The sequence below is a fragment of the Myotis nattereri genome (assembly GCF_964212035.1).
Source record: "Myotis nattereri genome assembly, chromosome: 6".
Lineage (NCBI taxonomy): Eukaryota > Metazoa > Chordata > Mammalia > Chiroptera > Vespertilionidae > Myotis > Myotis nattereri.
The window spans coordinates 78,429,675-78,445,261 of NC_138081.1; positions in this window are offsets into that span (position 1 = coordinate 78,429,675).

Sequence of the window (15,587 nt, forward strand, 5' to 3'; positions counted from 1 at the left end):
GTGAGTATAGTGAAGGGATGGTCAATTTACATGTTTCTCTTTTATTATATAGGACATATATATATGGATATATATATATATATATCCTTCTTCAATATTTAACCAATATAGTTTTCAAAGCCGTACACCTCTGGGTTTAACTGTTATGCAAGTCAATGCTTTACTTTACAGATCATGCGTAATAAATCATGCAAGTTCAAATTTAGATATTATTGAAACATCCATCCTACAAAACTAGGTATTATTTTAAAAGTATTCTTTTTAAAAAACTGTGTGTGTTTGATTTTCAAAAGATGAGGTATCTATTAGATAAATAAATGTAAACAAGGAAAGATGCTCCTTTTTGGCCTTATCATGTAATGTCTTCATTGTATTTTTTACCTTGTATTTTGCAGTATCATAGCTAAATTTCTCTTTGTGTCAAATGTACTCCCACTCCCCCACTAATCCAATAGATTTCCCACAAATCCCAAACATTTCCCTTCACTCCAGACCAGTCTTTCAATTTATCTTTCCAGATGCCATGCTCAATTCTATTATTATTATTATTATTATTATTATTATTATTATTACTAGAGGCCCGGTGCATAAAATTCTTGCATGGGTAGGGTCCCTAGGCCTGGCTAGCGATCAGGGCCAATCTGTGGGGTGACCGGCAGGGTGATCCGTGGCCCCCTGCTGGCACCCACCTTGGCTGGCCTAGGGCCTATAGGCTGAGGGCAGCTCCTGCATTGAGCATCTGCCCCCTGGTGGTCAGTGCACATCATAGCTACCGGTCATTATACTTGTTTGTCGATTTGCATATTAGAAAAGCTGAAAAGTTCAGTATTACCCCCACTCATTCTTTTTCCTTGTTCTGATCCTTTTTAACTCCTCTATCATAAACAACTTTTTGGCAATTGAACCTTACTGATATCTCTCACATCTTCATTACAAAATAACACATGAAGTCACCCCTGGCAATTCAGCTCTTAATTCACTAGTATTAGTGTCCTTTTCCCAACTACACTGTGGACCTACTAAGAGCAAACACTTTGGTTCTCTCAAAACATACCAACGTGAACTACCAAAACTTATGCATTGATTGATCCTTCACAATTGTATCTTCTATAAATCCTAGCTACAGAAATTTGTCCCACAATATACTTTAGTTGAAAAAAACAAGTAGCAGAATAGCATGTAGAATATAATTTAATATGTGTTTTTAAATATGATATGCTTTTACATGTCTCTGTAGGCTGAGAAAATTCTAAAGAAATGCACCTAAACTGTTTACACTGAAGAGCAAATAAGCAAGTAGGGCTTTTGCAAAATTGAGAGAAGTGGTGGGGGTTATAAGATACTTGAACTTTCCTTTGAAAAGATATTGTAATGTTTGTTTTTATTTTGATATAAGGAGCATTATTATTTTTATAATTTCAAAAACTTATAAATAAAAAGATAGGATTACTAGGTATTGTGTGAGTCACTTGGTTTTTATGAATATCCCATGTTTCTAGATTTGTTCCTCTGTAGTTCTTAACCACAGGGTCAGATCTGGCTCTGTGGAGGCCTCTGGAATTGACAGTTCAGCCAATTCAGTCACTACAACTCTGCACTGAGAAGCTTACCAGATCATAGCAAACTTACCTCTTCAAAGAAAAAGTACCATATGAAGATAAATGTATTGATAACTCATAAAATTTGAATCACTTCTGTTTACTTCTTTGAATCAATACCTTGTAATGCAGGGGGGTGGGGTATAAAATTGATCCGTGATACATCCTTCATCAGGTGATTTTTTGTACAATAGCCTGGGGCAATCCTTCTGAGAGAATGGCCCTGTGGATAGTCAGCCTAGGTGAGAAAAGGTCTGACTGGTACCATCTCCAGAGTCATTTGAGGTTTGTTCTATGGCGGTAGTTCTCCAACTTTGCTTAGTGTGTGTCAGAATCACCTCAGGGCTTGTTAAAACACAGACTGCTGGCCCCACTCCCAGAGTTTCTGTTACAGTAGAGGGGCCCAAGAACTTGCATTTCTTATAAGTCCACAGACGATAGTGTAGCTACCATCAGAACCACCATCATCTGACCACTTCCCTGTGGGCACTGAGGCTAATTTTTGTCCCTTACTTTGCAAGCAGCAAGGAGTCTTTCCCAACTTGAAGCATATATTTTTTTATTCCAATGAAATTAATTTCAAGGAAACCAACCAATTAACATTTCAGTATTTACAGTAAAATCTTGGGAGCTTTGTAGTTCCTGAGATGTATTTCTTTTCTTTACCTGTTAAATTTCTCTGCCTTACCATAATGAAGATTTCCAAATTATTATTTAGGTCCTCATCATCTTCAATTTCTTATGAATTAAACAAAAAAACAAAAATTCTTGAAATCATATAAGTAGGTTAAAAGAGAAAAAAGACAACTCCTAAAAACAAATCATTTGCATCCCCATCCTCACCTACTTGCAAGCACAGTTGTCTGTCGTGAATGCAAATGTTTCAAACCAATTTTCTGCACAGCTTTTAAAGACTGGCAGGTTTTATGATCAGTGATAGAACAATTCTATTATTCCAAATTAGTTGCAGCCCATTTGTTTGATGAAATAATTGGCAGTAACATGAAAATTGTGTATTCTGGCTATGTTTTTAAGAAGATTTTATTTACTTGAATATTTGCTGAGCTAGCAGTCACAAGATGCCAGGTGTCTGTGAGTTAAAAACATACCAGTTGCTCAGAACAGCCTTCCCTGGCCTCAGCTAAACAGAAACATCTCTTTGGGGACTCATAAAGAAGACACTGATAAACAACATACTTAAGAACATCATTTCAATAAAAACTACAATCATTTCTTATGACTGGTTCTCCTCCCCTGCCTCAATATTTACTGTGGGCGTGGTGCCAAAAGCAGTTCAGTAAAAGCAATTCCACAAGGGGCCAAAAGCAATTTGGTCAAAGTATGCACATGCTTGGTAGACTGGCAAATATTAGAAAAATTGGAGAAATGGATGGAATGCATATCCTTTGGGCATATCCTTTGCTCTCCAAATATTATTTCTTGAGACAATAACCTATGAGGAGGGTCAGAGAGCTGAAAAGGAAGAAGATAGGCCGTGATAAATACAGAGCAGGAGTGTATGGTGGCCTTCCCGCTGGTGCTGCTGGTTGTGGGTGTCACTTGCCTTGTCACTGGAGGTGTTGCGGTGGGTGGCAGCTTGGAGTGAGAAAAGAACTCATTTCTTCCTCAACTTGTCATCATTTTGCAAATGTGCAGGGAACCCTGGCCTTGTTTGCAGGTCTTTTGGCACCAGCTGTGTCCATTCTCCCCTGGAGAACTGTTAAGTTTTCAGCCATCTTGGTGGTATTTTGGCTGATTAAATGGCCAATTTTCTGTTGACTTTATGCTAAACCCACGTCCTGCTCCTCAGGAAGTGTTTTTGCTGTGTAAACTGCATTAACTGCAAAGGCATCTTGCGATGACTGTCCAGAACACTTCCAAATCCTTTGCATTAACTTTTACAGAGGGTCCTGAAGACCTGCTCCACACACATTTGAATATGATCATATGTTTTCTGAGGAACATAAAGAGGAAAGAAGGAAATGTTATACTCCACCACTGTTCACATACATTTAAAAAAACTTAAATGCTGTGTATGTTGTGGAGAGTTGGAAGAATGTCCAAGAAGGACTATGTGTCTTTGTAAATCAAATATAAATAGATCCAGAAATATCAGTAAAGAGGGCCCAAGAACAAGATGCTACCAAGTGGCATTCCCTCAAAATGGAATGATCTTTTTGCCACCCTCTTCATCCCTTCCTCTCAACCACAAGCCCCCAAACAGGGAAATGGAGCTCTCAGTAAATAGGAACCTGCAGTTATCAAGAATGCCAACCTAGCCCAGCGGCGTGACTCAGTGGTTGAAGATCGACCTATGAACCAGGAGGTTCCAGTCCCCAGTGGGGGGCCCACAGGAGCTGGCTGATCCATGATTCTCATTCATCATTGAAGTTTCTACCTCTCTCTCCCTCTTCCTCTCCCTTCCTCTCTGAAATTTAAAAAATAAAATAAAAAGAATGCCAACCTAGTCCTTTTATAGGCACATTAACAAAGGACTCAAATGCCCAAACTGGTTGCTAATGTCTTAAATATTTATTTTCCTTTGGGAAAGCTAACTAGAGAGGCTCTTTAGGATTCAATTCTTTTATCAATTTCTACTTTCTCAATAGCTACCCTTTCTTTCCAAGATAATAAAGAAATAGAAATTCCTTAATCATTTATTTGGGCAATATAAGAATCTAACTTGAGTTTGATAGTTTTCGGTTGGATTATTACCGTAGGCCAGGAAAAAAAATAATAATAAAGAAGAAGCAACCTACTGCTTTGGAAAGACCAAAGTAAAAGAGTAGATTTTTGTCTTTTAAAAACATAGTTCTGTGAGTACCATTTTCATTTGAAATGAAATATGCATGTTTCACACCTACCTAGTTATGAAAAATAGACACCAAAATGAGTTTTTAAACAACAGTAGAAAACTTCATTCAGAAAAAGCAAACAAAAGTTAACTTCTGATTTAACTTATCATGTCAGTCTCACTACATATTGTGTGGTAAAAAATGTCAAGCAAAATAATAGAACATTTCGTATTGTTCTACTTTTTGGAGCGCATTTCTCTTAAACATTTCAAATAAAATCTTGTTAACTAGAAATTCTGTGTTAGTAGAATTAGGAAAATTACCCCATTCTTATTTGCAATTTACACAAACCTGGTACAAAACACAAGCTTTAGGGTTAAACTGCCAATGATTTATTCCTGGCTGTGCCATTCTTTTGCTGCTGGGGCAAATGAACAAAATTCTTTGGGTCTCAATAAATAAAGATTTTAATAGTGACTACCTCATAGAGGAGTCAGTGAAAGAATTAAATGTGTTAACTCATGGAAAGATATAAAAACAATGCCTACCACATGCTCAAGAGTTTTTTTAAAGTAGTACTCTTTTATTTCACAAAGAAGTGCTATATGAAATGCATATTACTTAGGCACTGCATTTGTTTGTACTAAATACTTCCAATGAATATTTTAACCCCACTGTCTTCTTATTTTAGCCACAAAGTTTATTAAACTATAATACTTAAATCAGATGAAAAGGTATTTATCAAAAAAACACATCTTATTCTAATGGCAGCAAATCTGCATTCCCCAGAGGACTTGACCTTTGTTCTTGGTCCCCAAATGTGTCCAAAATAAAGCTTTCATCCTTAACAAAGAAGAAGCCATATACATTTGTATAAACAGAGAAGGTATACAAATGGGCAAGCCTTTCAATAATTGTGTTCACAATTACAAAACATCCTTAAATTGGCCTCTAATCCCCCATGACCCCATCTGGTTAAGCAGAAAAGAAATGCAAAAATAAGATGAACCCCAAATGAAAACTGAAAGGAAAAGACAAGGGCTCTATTTATTACTTTCACTGCCTGGTTGTTAGACATTCATCCCAGTATTATTGCTGTTCCCCTGCTCTCCCCCCTCAACAGGGGTAAGAAAAAGTTACCACAGGTGGAAAATTGCTTCTGGCATTAATCCTTCTAGCTCAGATCAAGAATATGGCCATCAGTAATCTCTTCTGGAATAGCCATCATTATTCATTTCAGTGCCATGATGAAAATGCAAGGCGGCGGAGGAGTCTTCTCAGTCACTTTGAAGAAAAAACAAAAAACAAAAACAAAAAAAAACACCCTCATAGAAGAAATAAAATGAATGAGCATCTCTGCATACTAAAATCCCAATTTCATGTGACTAGATTAGAAAGCAGAAGCAAGGCCTCTTTTTCTTCGAGTGTTTATTCCCTTGGGGGTTTTGCCAGAAGACAGACTCCTAAGTTATCAAACTCAGAATTTTCTTCAATTCCTTCTTTTTCCAGTGTGCTCCTTGTGGTTAACTCCATTACTAACTTATAGCGATAAACACCTGGAGTCTATCAAAAACAAAGAGAGGCTTATTCAGTGGGTACAGCCCTGCCTGCTGAACACCCTGAGCAGAAACAAACTACATAATATAAGACTTGAGCAGGAATATGTTTTTTATGATGTGCCAGCATCAGGGGGATCAAAGGCTAAAGCCAAATAAATAGCAACTGGGCAGCAGCAGAAGAAACATATTTAGACTTTGAAATAATCAAAAACAAACCCAAAGAACACCACCGCCCTCCACATTCAGCAGTCAGACTTCCCTCTTTTTGTACATGGCTTAAACCTGTCAAGAGTTTTTGAAGCTCATCACTGAAACTGAAGAAGAATTCTGTCTTTTACTGAGGCTGTGACAATAACCATAAAGAGTGGGCATGGATAGATAAACCCTTTCCCCACCCCCACCTCACCTCCAGCCCCCTTCGCTTCCTCTATTGGCCTGTGATTGAATTTACCTTGGCCACGTTATGGAATTTGCCGGCTGACATTAACCCATGTATTGAGCTTGACTCCTCCTTATCTAAAACATCTCTAGACAAACTGAAACAAGCTGTCTACCAACCACTGATTGGCAGGGGAAATTTTTCCAGGTGGGACAACTAACTTCCCTCAAATGACTTGCTAGCCTTCTTTTAGTCTGGCAGAATGATCGAAAGAATACTGGAGCGGCCATTGTTTGCTGCCATGTTTAGTATCTGCAATGTATTTACATAAACAATTTTGAAAAGATTAGCTGTATTGAAAAAAAGTTGAGGATGGGGGGCCTCGAGCCAAGAGGAGGCGGTAGATATGAGAGCAGAGAATTGACAGGCTCAACCCTGAGGGCAAAAAGCTACATCTGTATTTGATTTGTCAGGGATTTACATTAGTGAAACTTTAACTCTGCAGATGATACATAAGATTACACTTACAGAACAAGCTTATGCAAATACAGCTTAAACGCCATGGTATGTGGCCCAGACAGTAAATTTGGCAGATTTCATTGAGTCTGGTGGCTGGATCTAATAAATTCATTTACATGAAGGATTAGAACATCTGGAAAAGTAGCATGGTGGTTTATTGAAACATAAATAACATTAATTGAAAGGTTACAGGTATGCAAAACACTTCATGCAGGCGATGCAAAATGTTATAAAGCTGCTTCCCTATTCAACGAAGGCAAAAGAGGAAATACCTTGCTAACCTAAACAGAAAAGGTAATTTCCAGGACCTGATTTAAATGCCACTTTACATAGTAAGCATGAGAGAGGCTGTGCCTTTCTTCATCCTGCCTTAGTAGTGAAGCCTCTTCCCAATCTGCATTATGCTGGCCTCCTGATACCCATCTCAGGCACTAATTAGCAGCAACAAGGCAGTGCCATAATTAGATTTATTTTCAGTTACAAATCCTCAAACTGTCATGCCATTTTGCAGGCAGAAAAGCATGGCCGAGGTCTCCAGCCATTTCTTCAATGAGTTTATTTTTATTTTAGTGCTGTAATGTATACTCGCTGGTAATGTGGATTGCCGGTTAATGTCTCATGGAGTTGGTTACCATAAGCATAATAACAAATTACCCAGAGGAAAGTGAGCAAAGATTGATATCATATGATTTAAAAGCTGAGAGGAAAGCTCGGGTGGTTTACAATCATTTGAGTACCTCAACATTAATTTATAACTTGGTTACCCATTCAAATTCCCCTTCGTCATTTATCCTCAAATAAAGAGATGACTTAAGCTGCTCGGTCACCCCAAATGCCTCCTGCCTATAGCAATGGCAAGCCATTTCTTTTTAAAGGATCGTTTTCATTATGTCATTATCAAAATGCTGACTCTGGGAAGTCATGTAAATGAGGAAACAGGAAGTCTGGTGTTCTCTCAGGTATGGAGACTGTGTGGAGCCCCCTTCAGAAACTCAATGTGAATTTGACAAAGTAATCAAGTAAAGAGTGCTTTGATCAAAATTGAAAAAGGACCCTTGACAAGTTTTTTATATATATGGAAAATACGATTTAATGGAGCTGTTGATATACTTTAGAGAATAACAATATTAAGAAAAACTATCTTAGATGGTCTTACTTCCCATAATAAGAAAGTAGACCATGATTTTTTCTTTCAAAGCAGATAATAGAATCAGAAAATAAATCTTTATTGATGATTCACACTTCAACCCTCACTGTCATAAGTACACGGAATATATAAAATTGTAACATTCTTCTTGATAGAATTTCTGTCAGAAGTTAAACATAATAGGTAACTGAAATTGGTCAAGTATAATTGCTACAGTAAGTTTTTCCCCCCTGTATAAATATTTTTTAAATGACTGAAAAAGCCCTCCATTATGATCAATTGATATTTGACAAAGGAGGCAAGAGCATACAATGGAGTAAAGACAGTCTCCTCAATAAATGGTGTTGGGAAAATTGGGCAAGTACATGCAAAAAAATGAAACTAGACCACCAACTTACACAATACACAAGAATAAACTCAAAATGTAAGCCATAAAAATCCGAGAAGAAAACATAGACAGTAAAATCTCAGACATCTCACGTAGCAGAAATCTTGCTGATACATCTCCTAGTGCAGTGGTCGGCAAACTCATTAGTCAACAGAGCCAAATATCAACAGTACAACGATTGAAATTTCTTTTGAGAGCCAAATTTTTTAAACTTAAACTACATAGGTAGGTACATTGTTATTAACTTGATTAGGGTACTCCTAAGCTGGCCTTTGCTAAAAACGTCCTCAATCTGAGGGGTCGACCTCAGCGAACATACTCCCACTTCTTCTAACGCCATTTCTTCAAAATAGACGCGCCCAGGCCGAAAACCGACTTCTGCGCATGGGCCACGAAGTTTCAATCGCACTGTACGTGCACGCCCGCACGTGGTATTTTGTGGAAGAGCCACACTCAAGGGGCCAAAGAACCTCATGTGGCTCGCGAGCCGCAGTTTTCCGACCACTATCCTAGGGCAAGAGAAACAAGGAAAAAATGAACAAATGGGACTACATCAAACTAAAAAACTTCTGCACAGCAAAAGAAATCAACAAAATCAAGAGGTGAACATATTCGCCAATGATACATCTGATAAGTTGTTAATTTCCAAAATATGTAAAGAACTCATACAACTCAACAAAAGGAAGGCAAACAATCCAATTAAAAATGGGCAAAAGACCTGAATAAACACTTCTCCAAAGAGGACATACAGATAGCCAATAGACATTTGAAAAAATGTTCAATGCCACTAATTATCAGAGAGATGAAAATTAAACCACAATAAAGTATCACCTTACACCTGCCAGAATGGCTACTATCAATAAATCAACAAACGACAAGTACTGGCGAGCATGTGGAGAAAAGGAAACTCTAGTACATTGCTAGGAATACAGGCTGGTGCAGCCACTGTGGAAAACTGTGCTGCTTCCTCAAAAAATTAAAAAATGGAACTGTCACTTGACCCAGAGATAATACCACTTCCAGAAATATGTCTTAAGAATCCTGAAACATGGAAACTAAAGAGAAAATAAACAAATGGGACTACATCAAAATAAAAAGCTTCTGCACAGCAAAAGAAACCATCAACAAAACAACAAGAAAGCCCACTGCATGGGAGAACATATTTGCCAATGTTATCACCGATAAGGGTTTAATCTCCAACATTTATAGGGAACTCATACAACTTAATAAAAGGAAGATAAACAATCCAATCAAAAAATGGGCAAAGGACCTAAATAGACACTTTTCAAAAGAGGACATTCAGAAAGCCAAGAGACATATGAAAACATGCTCCAAGTCACTAATCATCCGAGAGATGCAATTCAAAACAACAATGAGGTATCATCTCACACCTGTCAGAATGGCTATCATTAACAAATCAACAAACGACAAGTGGTGGAGAGGATGCAGAGAAAAGGGAACACTCATGCACTGCTGGTAGGAATGCAGACTGGTGCAGCCACTATGGAAGACAGTATGGAGTTTCCTCAAAAAGTTAAAAATGGAACTCCCATTTGACCCAGTGATCCCACTTCTAGGAATATATCCCAAGAAACCAGAAACACCAATCAGAAAGGATATATGCATCCCTATGTTCATAGCAGCACAATTTACCATAGCGAAGATCTGGAAACAGCCTAAGTGCCCATCAGTACATGAATGGATTAGAAAACTGTGGTACATCTACACAATGGAATACTATGCTGCTGTAAAAAAGAAGGAATTCTTACCATTTGCAACAGCATAGATGGAACTGGAGAGCATTATGCTAAGTGAAATAACCCGGTCAATGAAAGAAAAATACGACATGATCTCACTTATTTATGGATAATATAGACCATTATAAACTGATGAACAAAAATAGATACAGAGGCAGAGCAGCAACGAACGGACTGTCAAACTACAGTGGGAAGGCTGGGGAGGGTTGGGGGCAGGACGGGGGTGGGGTAAGAGATTAACCGAAGGACTTGTATGCATGCATATAAGCATAACCAATGGACATAAGACACTGGGGGGTAGGGGAGGCCAGGGGAATGTCAAGGGGTGGGGGGGAATAAATAAGCAAATAAATAAAATAAATATTAATAATATAGAATCCTGAAACATCAATCACAAAGAATATATGCACCCCTATGTTCACAGTAGTGCTATTTACAATAGCTAAGATCTGAAAACAGTCCGAGTGCCCATCAGTAAATGTGTGGATAAAAAAGGTATGGTACATTCACACAATGAAATATTATGCAGCTATAAAAAAAGAATGATCTCTTACCATTTGCCACATCATGGATGGACCTGGAGATTATTTTGCTAAGTAAAATAAGACAGTCAGAGAAAGACAAATATTATATGATCTCACTTATATGTGGAATCTAATGAGCAAAATAAACTGATGAACAAAATAGGTTCAGAGGTATGGATACATGGAACAGACTGACAGATCTTAGGGGAGGAGAGGGATGGGAAGAGATTAACCAAAGAACTTATATGCATATATGCATATCCCATGAACACAAACAATAGTGTGGTAAAGTCCTGGGTTGGGTTGGGGTGGGGACTGGGTGGAGAGGGGCAGAGTAGGGGGTGGGGGCGGAAATACTGTCAACAATTTTTTTAAAAAGCAAAGATTTTTCTTACATAGCAAAATACAATAGACACATTGAAAAAAAATTAAGTCATGGTTATGAGTTACCATGGCTCTCCAAAACCCAGAGAATTTGATAATTTCAAATTTTTATACAGAAATTTCATTTGACCACACAGTGATAGAATATGAAATATTCATCAGGGACTATATTTCATCCAATAGGATGTCTCACTGCTGCTCTTCATGTAGAACAACTAGCCAACAGTCCTGCTGAGATGCCCAGGAAACACATCTTTATGTATACTGATATTGACCACTCTGAAAATTTAAGGAAAAAATGGTACTGCTAAAAAGAGAGATCAGGGCCTCCTGACAAAAAGTGCAATCTTCATAAAACTGACAAGGTCTCAGTGGACATAGTAACATGTTATAATCAGCAGGACCAGTTAATAGACTACCCATTGAATTAAATCCTCAGGATAATCCAGAACAGTAGTTTCCTTATATACTTTCAAAAAAAACTAACATTAGATCTCAGAGACCAAGCATGGGTGGACAGTTCATCAGTGTTTTTTGCATATTTTTGACACCTGAAGGTAAGATTTTATAGGAAGTACTCTTTGACTTCCATTAAATCATTTCATTCACCTGCTTCAAGTCTTCCATTGACTTTCCTTTGCCTACTAGTGGAAGTTCAAACTCCTTGGTTCTTTACGGTGCCCCAGATGGGCATGGCACACACTTATGGGACCAGTGTTTTGTTATGTTAGTCTGAAATGTAGAGTGCTTTAGTTTTCTGGGTCCAGGTCAGTAAGAAAAAAAAACAGTGACAACAGAAAGAGTGCCTCACCAATCATATTGCTCCCCATTGGGTCAGTTCATTAAACTTTATCATACAACAAACCATGGATTTTTCACAACTATGGACATTTGAACATGTTTGTTCCTCTCTCTCCAATTAGCAGGTTCCCGCCTATTCATCAAGATTCAGCTCAAATATCACCTGCTCTATGCATCTTTCCCCACCTTTCCAAGGCAAAGTTTATTCCTCTCCACTGCGTTCCCAACAGCACTTGTGTACCTCTTTCATGAAGTATATTTTTCATTTAAAATATCAATGGCCAGGATCTCCAGGGCCAAGCACAATTCATAGAAGGTACTTAATAAACTGTTGAACAATTGAATCTAGAGGTGTCTGAAATGACAGTTCCATCAGAAGCAGGTAACAAGACAAATGTATCAATTAAAGTAATTCCTTAAAGATGGATGGAAATCAGCTAAGCAGAAAAGGATTCCCAGAGGATATGGTTGGCAAAAAAAAAAAAAAAGAAGTTAAAAAATGAGCTGGAAAAGTCTCAGAAGAAAAATCATTTTTATGCCAAATCATTATTTACTTGTGGTTCTAACCTTGAGAATATGTTAGCTGAATAAGTATATTCAGACTTGTGGAGGGAAATCTATGTTTTTCATTGTCTGGGATAAGCCAAGCAGTATACCAACTACTCCTATCCCCAATCACTCATTTAGCCCTCCAGCTTGTCTACAAAATGTGTTCATTGTCTAGCTTTCCATACTATTCACTGTACTTCTGAATCACCTGTGTCCACCACATTCATGGGAAATATTGGGTGGTAGTGACTACTTGGCTTTTCCACACTTCCATGGCCCAGCAGGGATATTGGGGGGCAGATACATTCTGGGCTTTGGTAATGGTTTACTTTCCCTGCTACCACACTTTACCTCTCCGGTCAATCAATTCCAGTGATTTGCTTCACCCTTTCTTACCTCAGCCTGCCCCAGCATTGTCTCTATTATGAAGGTAGGTCATACGCTGGACCTAAGAGAGCTGCTTCTAGCTAAAGCAGTGGTTCTCAACCTTCCTAATGCCGCGACCCTTTAATACAGTTCCTCATGTTGTGGTGACCCCCAACCATAAAATTATTTTCGTTGCTCCTTCATAAGTGTAATTTTGCTACTGTTATGAATCGTAATGTAAATATCTGATATGCAGGATGTATTTTCATTGCTACAAATTGAACATAATTAAAGCATAGTGATTAATCACAAAAACAATATGTAATTATATATGTGTTTTCCAATGGTCTTAGGCCACCCCTGTGAAAGGGTCGTTGGACCCCCAAAGGGGTCGCGACCCACAGATTGAGAACCGCTGTTCTAAAGAGAGCTGATTCTATCTAAAGGTCCAAATAGCAATAACATATATTCTAGTTTTTTTTTTTTTTTCATAAAATAGTTCTATAGCTTGACATCTGTCTGAAGACTGTGAGTGACCGCAAAGGAGGTTAGTAGGTCAGTTTTTAAAATTTGACCTCTAAATTCTTTACATCGTTCTATTGAGAAATGGAGTCTTTGTTCCTCCTTTTGAATCTAGGCTATGGGTCATGTCCCTAGGAAACCTAACCAGTTATCAAGCTGACAGCCAACACCAAGTTGCCAGCTAACCAAGATTCTTTGGTTGAATGAACTTTCGTCAAACTCCTGAACCTTCTCCTAGGCCAATCTCATACTTCCTGTAAAATCAATTTTAGCAAGAACTCTGCTAAGTCAGTTTAATCAGAAACCCATCCCTCCCCACCTTTAATATCTGATCATGTTTGATATCTGATTGGATTCTTCATCACCCATCATCTTCCAGGTCATGTCTGTTCACTCTGGCCTATATTCAGCAAGAAATCCTGTTAGGTCGATTTATTCAGAACCCTCCTTGACTCTGACGTTTGCCCTTAGCAATTTCCCACCCTGTTCCTTGGCTATAAATTCTCACTTGTCCATGTTGTATTCAGAGTTTAACTCAATCTCTCTCCTCAATTATAAAATCCTGTTGCAGTGATTCCTATACTTATCACTATAGTCCTGAATAAAGCCTCCCTTACCATCTTTAAAAGTGTCATTAAAAAAAATTTTTCTTCCCCCGCCGCGCATCCGACCGGTCAGGTGCGGAGAGCCCTTCCTCCTGGGAAACGGAGTGCGGCGGAAAGGGGGCCGCCCCCACGCCCTTCATGCAACGCAGGTTCGTTTGTGGGGAACCTAGGCGACCTGCTTCTGGGTCGGGGTTTCATAGGTAGCAGAGCAGCGCCCTCGCTGCGATGTATTGAGAGTCAGCCCTCGACACAAGGGCTTGTAAAGATAGAATAAAAATTTTAAAATAAAAAAAGATTAAAAAAAAATTTTTTTTCTTTAACACTACCAATAGGAGTGAGTCATCTTGAAAGCAAACCTTCAAACCCCAGGTGAGCTTCTGCCTCACCCAAATGGCAGATTTAGGAACAAAATAAATGATTATTGTTTGGGGGTGGTTTGGCACACAATACATAACCAATAGAGCAAGTAACTGACTGAGGAATGACAAGGGATTTTTAGCCAAATCAATTTTTACCTAAGCCATTGTGGGCTTTTGTGTTATGATTGTGTGCCTGTGGCTGTTATTTGTCCAAGAACAATGTATCTTTGATCCCATTTTGCATATCTAAATTTGGGTTAGAAAAAGAATTATGTGTAGATTAGACATTCATCCATTTTATTTTTTGTGAGTTACTTCCGAGACTACTTTTTTCCTGAGTCAAAATGGCAGAGAAGAACAGTCCTAAAATACAAAGGTCAAAGCTTTCTGCTTCACATCATGAGACATCCAGAGCAAGGCCACCACCAGTGGGAAACGTGAGTTTTCTTGAACATGTCTGGTTGAATAGCCTGGTACAACTGAAGTAAGAATGAGTAATAATTCCTTCAGCAGCCATTCACCTCATTTGTCTGACATTTAATTTTCAAATACTTTCTCATTGTTTAAGAGCACCCAAAAACTTCCAATCTAACAAAAATATGAGACCAATAATCTCTCTTATGAAATTTGCTTCATCCTATAATTTCTATAAGAAATTGTGTTACATACATGCACTCCATAAAGACTTGTTTTTGCTCCCTAAATGTATGGTGATTTCTGGGACTATTTCCACTGCCAATTGGTGTATGAGGTGTGAATCCATGGAACCAGGAAAAATGCAAAAGGAAGTTCACAAATTTCACCATTTGGCATGGTTTGTACTGTAGTAAAATGCATTGGAAATCTGTTTGTCCTTCCTTCTGATCATCTGCTAGCAAGCATTGTGCTGTCTGAGACTTTCACTCTCTCAATTATCCATCTGTCACTGGAAAAATTTCTCTAATGTATTTCTTATCTTTGAGACATAACAAGAGAATATAATGTATGGAGAAATTGGTAGCATGATGGATGAAACTTCGGGAACTAGCTGACTGTTTAATAAAAAAAATGAAAAATAAAAACGCTTGGATCTTCCTTGCTAGATTTGAAACTTAACATGAGTTGGCCTTTAAGGAAATCTAAGTACCATTTTTTGGTATGCTTGAATTTTTACCTATATCAGTTGCTCAGAAAATTTGATATTTTCTAATTGCTTACTATTGTAGAGGTTTTGTTTTTTGGTGTTTTTTTTTTTTAAAATCCTAGAATAAAGAGAAACAAGTTTCTGAGACTTTCATATAATACCTTTTCAAATTTAATCCATATTTAAATCATTTCTTATATATATATTTTTTA